Source organism: Sphaerodactylus townsendi, linkage group LG07 (genome assembly GCF_021028975.2).
Source record: "Sphaerodactylus townsendi isolate TG3544 linkage group LG07, MPM_Stown_v2.3, whole genome shotgun sequence".
NCBI classification, from domain to species: Eukaryota; Metazoa; Chordata; class Lepidosauria; order Squamata; family Sphaerodactylidae; genus Sphaerodactylus; species Sphaerodactylus townsendi.
This window is the reverse complement of record NC_059431.1, coordinates 27,214,485-27,225,329: the sequence shown is the minus strand read 5'-3', so window position 1 is coordinate 27,225,329 and position 10,845 is coordinate 27,214,485.

Genomic DNA, 10,845 nt, shown 5'->3' with positions numbered 1-10,845 from the left:
TGACCAGCAGCTCTATCTAATAACAAATGATTTATGTGTAAACATGCCCACTATGAGATACATCTGTCCCATATCTGATAGCAGAATAAATTCAGTTGTCAGACCCTGCATGCGATAGCAAGTTGTGCTTCATTTGAAGCAGAAGTCATCTGTTAGCTTTCAGCGTAAATTCTGTTTTACGTTTTACAGACCTTGAGCTTATGGAGTTCTGTAACTAGGGATTCTTTTTCTGAATGAGGCCAACTCAAAGTAATGCTGCCAGACATTCTGTGGAGGTAAGAAGGCTGTATGACTCACTGTCAGAAGAATTGTATTAGCCTAATAAAAAAATATTCAGCAACTTCAACCTGACAAAATATTCTACAGTAGTGGGAGAGCTCTGGCAGCCCATCTCTCTCCTGGTAGGAAATGTTATGAATGCTGACAGTGGCATATTGCTAAATTTCAAAAAAACTCTTCAAGGAGCAGTGCAAGAATAACATGGCCCAACATGTAGGACTCCCCATGCGGCATAACCTCCCCCACCCTCAGAGCATTACTTCTCCTGCTTGTGAGCAATTTTTGCACTTCAGAATATTTGGATGGAAACTTCCTTGAATGTCACGGATTTGAACTACATCTCTGTGCTGCATCTTTATCGCACTGTCCTGATTAATTTAAAAGCAAACATTTTTTAACATGGCTGGCTGACTTTTAATGCAGGGTGAGTAGTGAGGAAAGGAAAATATTTTAAGGCAGGTTTTTGGCTCATATCTGGAAAGGAACATGGCTAAAAAAATGTATATATACATTATCCTCCCTTCTCTTCTGTGTTAAGACTGTTTTAGCTAGCGGGGCTGGATTCATGATCAATTTGCTGCTTCCCAGCCATCATTCAGTCAGTATATTATGTCCAGTGTCTCTTTCCATTAGCTGAAACCTATGTGATGTCAATTGAGAAAAACAGGATCTGTGTATTAGAAAATCTTTAGTGGAGCCTGACAGTGGTTGTATTATGAAGCCTTTGACTGAGTTTTGTTGTAGCACTGCCATTATTTCTACCTACAACTCAAAGGCAGGGAAAGAAAGAAGTCTAGCAAATCTGAACCAAGAACAATGTCCCCCCCCCCCCAAATATTTATAAGGACACTGAGGGAATGAGTTAATAGAAATTATTCTCCATTTCTCTCTCTCTCCCTCTCCTTAGGAATGAGAACAGTTCTGGTGACAACCCTTTAGTGGTTTTGTGAAAATCTGGGCGATGAGCCTACTGCAAAATAAATCAAATCGACAGAAGGTGTGCAGCTTTAAAACAAATTAGAAAAAAAATAACCCAGTTGGTTTTGCCCTTTGGTTTCCAGGCTCCTCTAAAGATTCAGCAAAATAGATTCTGCAATAAATATTGTGTTAAATGCTTTCTCAGCCTTTTCTCCAGCACAGTTAGGAATCCCCAGTACTGTCCTTATGGCAAACCTGCAAACGAGGCGTTTCGATGTGCGTTTCGCACATCACAAATGTGCGTTTTGAACGTAACTAATTAAAATCTGATCAAAATGTAAACTGTTTCTTAATTTCAGAAAAGTAAAATATCCAAAAAAATGGTTTCTGACTTTTGAGTAAGGAACCAAATTGGACATAAATAAATAAATATCCAAACTTTATTAAATTGATGCCACAATGTTTGTGACAATAGTCTACTTTCAGGTGATGGCCACTAACCAGGAGGTGGTGATGGCCACTAACCTGGATAGCTTTAAAAAGGGCTTGGACAGATTTATGGAGGAGAAGTCGACCTATGGCTACCAATCTTGATCTGAGATTGCAAATGCCTTAGCAGACCAGGTGCTCAGGAGCAGCAGCAGCAGAAGGCCATTGCTTTCACCTCCTGCACGTGAGCTCCCAAAGGCACCTGGTGGGCCACTGCGAGTAACAGAGTGCTGGACTAGATGGACTCTGGTCTGATTCAGCAGGCTTGTTCTTATGTTCTTATGTTCAGTCTCCTTTCCTGAGTGAGTGTCCTGTACACAACAAAATTTATATATCTAATTCTGCCTGTAGCCTCAGAATGCGGATTAAAAATCCACACGATGGGGTTATGCTCAGAGAAAGGGCATTTTCCTACAAATCTGGGGCAGCCCCAAGGGTTGCAGAAAAGAAACGAAGTGATCTGTAGAGAATCAAAATTCCCTCCAAAGGGAGAATAACTATTAAGATATCATGAAAACTCATAATTTTATAGTTGGCATTGTAGGTTGCTTAGCAATCCTACCAATTTGGGAGGTTTTCAACCTGGAAAGGCTTGGGGCACTTTCACACATGCACAATGCACTTTCAATCCACTTTCACAATTGTTTGCAAATGGATTTTGCTATTTCGCACACTAAAATCTAGCTGCAAAGTGCATTGAAAGTGGATTGAAAGGGGATTTTTCTGCGTGTGCGAAAGTGCCCACTGTAAGCCATGACTAGGAGGCAAGAAGGAAGCACAATGTGGCAAGTGAAAAGGATACATAAACCAGTCAGAGGGAACAGTCAGAAAAATATTGGATTTCCTTACACCACATCCTTTGGGGGAGGGCGGTTTATAAATATAATAATAATAATAATAATAATAATAATAATAATAATAATAATAATAATAATAATAATAATAATAATAATAATCCTTACCTCACAAATCTCTCATGCCCATTCTTGTTTCCTCTGGCCGTTGTACTGAATCAGGGGCTTGAAAGGGCACTTTCCTATTGGGGCCTTTTTGCCTGACATTTCCGGCAGACATGGTAGGCATGATTTTCCTGGGAGGTGGAAAGGAGCAGAAGCCCTGATGTCAGAAGGGACAGGTGCTTAATAAGCTATATTTTAGTGGCCTAGTTACTAAACAAACACACTCAAGAAACCAGTGATGATAAAGGATCGTAATTACTTATTCTGGATCTGAGCACTCTCTCTGACATCTTAAACTGTAGTTAAAACCATCAGTGAAATGTTGGTGGGGACCTGGTATACGTGGTATCTGTACATTTATGTGTAAACCTGGACTTTTTTTGTTTGTTCAGGTTTGCTGAAGCAAGTGAACAATGACAGTGATCCTTCCCTCTGGGGTGGAGAGAAGGGTCATGGCCCTTTTGGATGGTGAACCTGGGAACCTGTTCCTTTAAAGAGCTTCTGTCATAGCAATACACAGTATGATGGCTGTCACAGCTCAGTGGGAGGCATGGCTGAGCCAAGGCTGGCTGGCTCCTTGTGAGAAGACAAGAGCAGCCAAGAGGCAAGTGTGTCCTATCACATTATCTACCTTTAAAGATTGTTGTGAGGTGTGATGAGGGAAGAAATCTGCTACCCTCTACGTCCCCATATGCAGACCCAGGATAAATATTTCTATCCTGTACTGGACCTTTTTTGAGAAAGGGACAAGGGGCAATTGCCGTGGGCTACACGGACAAACAATACTGACTATTAAGAAATGGAAGTGGGGGTGGGGAGAGATTATTTTGGCATCAAGGCAGTAATGTTGGTCAACAGAAATATAATCTTTGAGGTGGATTCTGCATGGGCCAAAAACAGCGGTGTGAAAATGGTGTAAAATGGCGTAGGAGGTTAAGAGCTCATGTATCTAATCTGGAGGAACCGGGTTTGATTCCCAGCTCTGCTGCCTGAGCTGTGGAGGTTTATCTAGGGAATTCAGATTAGCCTGTACACTCCCACACACGCCAGCTGGGTGACCTTGCGCTAGTCACAGCTTCTCTGAGCTCTCTCAGCCCCACCTACCTCACAGGGTGTTTGTTGTGAGGGGGAAAGGGCAAGGAGATTGTAAGCCCTTTTGAGTCTCCTGCAGGAGAGAAAGGGGGGGATATAAATCCAAACTCTTCTTCTTCTAAAATGGTTTAAAATGGTGCAAAAGGGTTAACACTGTTTTCACACCATTTTCACACTGCTGTTTTTGGCCTATGCGGAATCCGCCAGAGAGAGAAGTAGTTTGCCTCAGGCTCCATTTATCTGATCTTTGATGTTAATGGTCTTACTGTCTAATCTGAAAAACCATTCTTCTAACCAAACTAAATCAGCTAGCAGTACCTGAGCATATTTGTAAGTGGATCACAAGCTTCCTAACAGATAGGAAACAGCAGGTGAAGCTAGGAAAAATTACATCAGACACCTGTAAAATGAGCACAGGGGCCCCCCAAGGCTGTGTACTTTCACCACTTCTCTTCTCTCTGTATACCAATGACTGCATCTCAAACGATCCATCTGTTAAAATACTGAAATTTGCAGATGATACAACAGTGATTGGTCTCATTCGAGACAACGATGAAACCGCATACAGACGGGAGGTTGAACAACTAGCCTCGTGGTGCCACTGGAACAATCTAGAACTGAACACACTTAAAACCGTAGAAATGGTGGTAGATTTCAGGAGAAACCCTCCCATACTACCTCCTCTCACAATACTAGACAACACAGTATCAACAGTAGAGACCTTTAAATTTCTAGGCTCCATCATATCTCATGACCTAAAATGGACACCTAATATCAAAATGTCATTAAAAAAGCACAACAAAGAATGTTCTTTCTGCGCCAACTCAGGAAGCTCAAACTGCCCAAGGAGCTGCTGATACAGTTCTACAGAGGAATCATTGAGTCTGTTATCTGCACCTCTATAACTGTGTGGTTTGGTTCTGCAACCCAACAAGATCGACACAGACTTCAGAGAATAATCAGAACTGCAGAAAAAAACAATTGCTGCTAACCTGCCTTCCATTGAGGACCTGTATACTGCACGGGTCAAAAAAAGGGCTGTGAAAATATTTACTGACCCCTCGCATCCTGGACATAAACTGTTTCAACTCTTACCCTCTAAACGTCGCTACAGAGCACTGCACACCAAGACAACTAGACATAAGAACAGTTTTTTCCCGAATGCCATCACTCTGTTAAACAAATAATTCCCTCGATAATGTCAAACTATTTATTATATATTTATTATATAATTACTGCACTACTTTTTTAAGAACATAAGAACATAAGAACAAGCCAGCTGGATCAGACCAAAGTCCATCTAGTCCAGCTCTCTGCTACTCGCAGTGGCCCACCAGGTGCCTTTGGGAGCTCACATGTAGGATGTGAACGCAATGGCCTTCTGCGGCTGTTGCTCCCGATCACCTGGTCTGTTAAGGCATTTGCAATCTCAATTTTCATCATTCCTATTACTCATCTCCTCCCAATTATGACTGTATGACTATAGCCTGTGCTGACATTTCATTTTATTTTATGATTTTACATTTTATGTTTTTATTACTATTGATTGTTTCCTGATTGCTTACTAGACCTATATGACAATCATTAAGTGCTGTACCTTATGATTCTTGACAAATGTATTTTCTTTTATGTACACTGAGAGCATATGCACCGGAGACAAATTCCTTGTGTGTCCAATCACACTTGGCCAATAAAGATTCTATTCTATTCTATTCTATTCTATCTGAAAATTAAAAAAATTACATCTTAAATAGTTTCATTAAATTTGGCAGAATTAGAAAGGTGCATCTCTGTTCAGGAATGCATTGATATAGATCCCCTGCCTGCCTGTCTTTACTGTAATATTCTATCTCCTAAGGTAAATTATTAGCTGGAATTTATTTATAAGGGCAATGAAGGAAAGCCCACTTTTGTTACAGATATAGTTCTATCAAGAAGTGATTGAGACTGTTTATAAGAAAATGCTTAAATATACACATGTACACACACTTGTTTAAACTTCGCACTGAAGAGCCATGAACATTTTACTTCTTATCCATTGTAAGCAAGCCCTTCTTAATGGTACAGTATTTGTATAACTAATGGACCAATGAAGATTTAAGGACTGTTGGCTCTCTTGTTACCATGGCAACCAACAGTAATTGACACTGATTGCTGGACATAGTCAGGTAGCCGCAGAGTGTACCATTTGAAAGAATGGAACTCTGGAAAACATAAATTAGCCACCCCCACCCCCCAAACAGATTTGTGTTGGGGTTACAACCTATGAAAAATACAAAAGACATATTTGAGCAGTGCTAGTGTGTTAAAAGGTCATTTAAGCCTCCCCCCGCCAAATAGTGATTTATAAACAATGTTCTTTATTCCAGATGTTGAAAATAGCCTACAATTTCACATATGTACTGTGTACAACAAAATGGCCCTCAAGAAGTTAATGTGATCAGAACCCTCTTGAAATGAATTAGGTTTGCACTGGTGGAACAATCTGAGGAGTGGTCATTTTACCACAGCAATGCTGGTATTAATACTTAATAATAGTAACAACAATAATAGAGCTACTTAGCATTTATACAGCACCTTAACAAGTTCAAAATATACTACCTCAGTACATCACTTCCATAATCCTTATAATGTCTTTGTAAAGTCGGTGCTATTAGCCCCATTTTGCAGAGGGGAGGGGTATTAAGGGGTGCTCAGTTCACAGCTGAGGTAAAATACTATATACCTTTTTATATAGCTTTTTTTTAAGAAAATCACCCTCTTTTGAGGAGCTCAATAGGGTATGGGTTCTTCCTGTCTCATGCCATCCTCACAACAAGTCCATGAGTTAGATTAGGCTATGTAAGAGTAACTGGTGAGCTTTATGTCACAATGTGGATTTAAATCCTATTCTTCCAAATTCTTCCAAATTCTACTATGTCACACAGGCTCTCTGTACATATATAACCTGTCAGAGATTTCCATGCATTACAAGGGCCTACAACCAGTGGTGGGATTCAGCTAGTTTGCACCACTTCGGCAGAACCAGTTGTTAAATTATTTGAATCCCACCACTGCCTACAACCAGAAAGCAATCTAACAAACAAATGGAATACATCCTGCAGGAAGAATCAAGGGTCTGGAGCATTTAGATGAGTTCAGGCTTAACATGCTGCAGCAGGAGGACACATCAAGACTGAACCCAACATGATCAGACCGAGTGTAGCTCAGCCGCCTGGCCGGCCCAGGGCACACATGCTCACTGCTCCGGAACTCACCATATGCCCTCCCCCTGTCGCAATTACGGCCTAGTTGACTCTAGTGCTGTTATTTCTGATATATCATTCTGCACAGATATAAGCATCAATTCAGTTCTCTGTATTTGGTCTGGTAGGGCTGGTATAGTTGGATCTGAAATGGCCCTTGTTTTGCATTTTGAGTCTGCCATTGTTCCTCTAGAGTTGAGTCTGCCATTGATCCTCTAGATACCCTCACTGCTCTGTTTTTAAAAAATTATTATTATTCAATCAGTTTTTAAAGATCAGTTGTTGTTATCGTCTCCCTTGCTCCCATTTTTCAACTATATCAAAATCAAGTCTTTATTCTGGGTGAGTTATAAATCCTTTTTCTAGGAAGGCTTCTTAAACTTTTACTTGAGAAACAAGTTGTACATGGACAACATACCAACGAGCAAAAAAGCATGACATGACATTGATCCACAAAGAAACGGAACAAACTCAAACTTATTGTATGATAAAGATACTACAAACTTATCATGGCTGCAGAAACATGACAAAATATTGATTTCAAATGGCATAACATAAACATAGCAAGCCAGGGAGTTTTGTGAAACAGGTCTAAGAATCTTTCAAGTGGTCCCTCCCCAAAGACACTCTCAGTCAGAACAAAAGACATTGCAGCTGATACCAGAAAGAAACACAGCATGAGCTGAAGGAGAAGTGCAGCAGTCAGAAAACAACAATTAATTTTATGGAAGAATGACATCTATTTCTGACTCCACATTAGGAAAACATGGTATGCAGGTGGAGAAGCAGGAATGCAGATGCAGAGATTGAATAGAAGAAGAAGAAAAGAAGAAGAAGAAGAAGAAGAAGAAGAAGAAGAAGAAGAAGAAGAAGAAGAAGAAGAAGAAGAAGAAGAAGAAGAAGAAGAGGAGGAGGAGGAGGAGGAGGAGTTGGATTTATATCCCCCCTTTCTCTCCTGCAGGAGACTCAAAAGGGCTTACAATCTCCTTGCCCTTCCCCACTCACAACAAACACCCTGTGAGGGATGTGGGGCTGAGAGAGCTCCGAGAAGCTGTGACTAGCCCAAGGTCACCCAGCTGGCGTGTGTGGGAGTGTACAGGCTAATCTGAATTCCCCAGATAAGCCTCCACAGCTCAGGCAGCAGAGCTGGGAATCAAACCCGGTTCCTCCAGATTAGATACATGAGCTCTTAACCTCCTACGCCACTGCTGCTCCTCTAGAACCATAAGGGCATCATCCTCTGAACATGACATGGTAATGTGTTTCATGTTTCATAAAAGGAAAAGAGAGAGGGGTAGAGATCGTCTTAAGAAGCATTATGAAATGTTGGAAGTAAATCCACTTGTAAGTGGAAGAGGGGTGCCCAGGAAGGAGTTGGGAAAAGATGGTCTCTGTAGGTTTGCAGTGTTCTATTGAAAAACAAAGCTAAATTGCTCAGAATACATGCTACAAAATAAATCATCATATTAAAATGACTTTCAAATATTTACAGAAATGTCAGAAAGAAGAGGCTCTTAGACCTGCTTTGTGGGACTTCATGGCTTGCTATGCCTATGTAATGCCATTTGAAAGATCAGAATGAAAGCTATGAGGTGGCAATGGAAAGCAACTGTCTCCCTTTGCAAAATTTCAGGTAAGAACAAATCCCCTAGAAAACAGCAATTCAAGGAGGTAGACAGAACACTTCCACTAATAGGCGGCGGCTTCTTCTTCTTCTTCTTCTTCTTCTTCTTCTTCTTCTTCTTCTTCTTCGTGCTGGGGATTTAGGAACATGGGGACATTTCAGAAATGTGAGCACCCTGAAGAGACTCACTGTTACTGCTTGCTTCTTGAGATCCCCAACCAAAGTTTTGTTGCCCGGTCTTGCATTCTGAAGGACATTTATGTGACTCATTGAGGATAGCAGAGGTGAGGGGAACACTGTCCTTGAGATCTTTTAAAAAGCTCTGCAAGATTATTTTCTTCACTGGAGCTTTAAATGGAGTGTAAGTCACACAGATACTTTACTGCATGTTGTTAGGGTTTTTCAGGTTTTCAGGAGTATAGTAAGTTGACTTCAGCCATGGGGAAAGGCAGGATATGTCTGGTGTAGTGTAATGGTAAAAGAGTCAGACTGGGATCTGGGAGACCCAGGCTCAAATCCACATTCTGTCATGCAACTTGTCTGCGGTCCCTGGGGCTCTCAGCCTAGCCTACTACACAGAGTTGTTGGAAGGATAAAATAAAGGAGAGAGGATGATGAAGAAAAAGAAGAGTTGGCTTTATACCTTGCTTTTCTCTGCCTTTAATGAGTCTCAAAGTAGCTTTTAACCACCTTCCCCTCCCCATGACAGACACCTTGCGAGGTAGATGGTTCTGAGAGAGTTCCGAGAGAACTGTGATTAGCCCAATTAACTCTTCATTCATGTGCAGGAGTAGAGAATCAAACCTGATTGTCAAGATTAGAGTCCACTCCTTTTAACCACTACACCATGCTGTCTCTCATGACAGTTGCTTTGAGTCTTCTCTGGGAAGATAGACAGATATACATGGAGTTAATAAATAAATAAACCACTTATAGAAGAGATGGCATTGCTGCAAAACAAACTAGACGAGATGACCACCAGCCTCTTTTCTTACCTCTCTCAATCAATCGTCTCCTCTCTTTTGATTCCCTCTTCTTTTCCAAACACTGAAATAAAACCAATTCTGTGTTTTTATTAGATGGGGAAACTGTGGCAAATACTGTGCATTTGGGACCCTAACAGCTCCTTGCCACACCACAAAGCATTAGCTGCAACCTTTAATTTTATTATATTGCTTTGAGTTTGCTGCAAAGGATGCTTAATCAGAAAGGTCAGGGTATATCATCAAGGCTGAAGCAGATTTCCCCCTCTTTTTTTTCTTTTGCTGAATGACATAAAACTGTCAAAGGCGCTGAGCTTTGATGTTCCATTAAGTGATCAATGCACATTACGAACTTTTGGCTAAATGCTGCTCAACTGTATGAGGTCAATATTTGTTAGTTCATTGGGAGAATAATTAATCAATCAATACAGGATGCCTGAGGTTGGGGGAAGAGAAAAATACATTGCCGGCTTCATATTGCACCAGACATTGGTCAAAATTATTTCCGGACTTTTCTAGAGTGTTATTAACCCCCTCTGTGCAGAATTCATTTGCGGCCGTGACATTTAGTGGAAGGGGAAAGGGGGTGAAATAGCCCTTGCAAAGTGCACTTACGGTAACCTTGAGCTGCCTGGAAGGAAAGGCCTCTAACAAGCAGAGTGCACGGCCATTAGTTCTTCCTATGCACATCATTGTCATCCCCATGCTCCGCTTGGGAAATAATTACATGCAATTTTTCTATTTTGCTGTTGGGCTGCATGACACAATGTCCCTCCTGCACAACCAGACCTCTTCCATTTTTTTGTCTCTTGTTGTAATTCGGAGTGCAGGAGAAACCAGCCTATGTGAGAATAATAACAGTAATAAAACACTATTGTGCCCCCCATAACAATGTTACTTACAATCATGTAGTTGACAAATTGTAGCATCCTTTCATTTGTGCTACATGGTCAGACTACAAGCAATTAATAGATTGAATAATATCTTCCTGATGAACGAAAAAGGCACCCACTCCTGCTCATACATTTGCAGTCTGGCTTTCCAGGATGAGGAAGGATCAGCAAAAAAGCACAGGGTTGCCATGTATTCTGTATTTATACTCCACTTTTCTCTCCAATTGGTATTCAATTGTTTACCCCCCCCTCCATTTTTTCCCCTTCTCATCAAATTCATAAGATAATTTAAGACAAACACTGATTATGCACAAGGTCTCTTGTACGGACATATTTTCTCGAGCTCCGCTGTCACTTTCCATT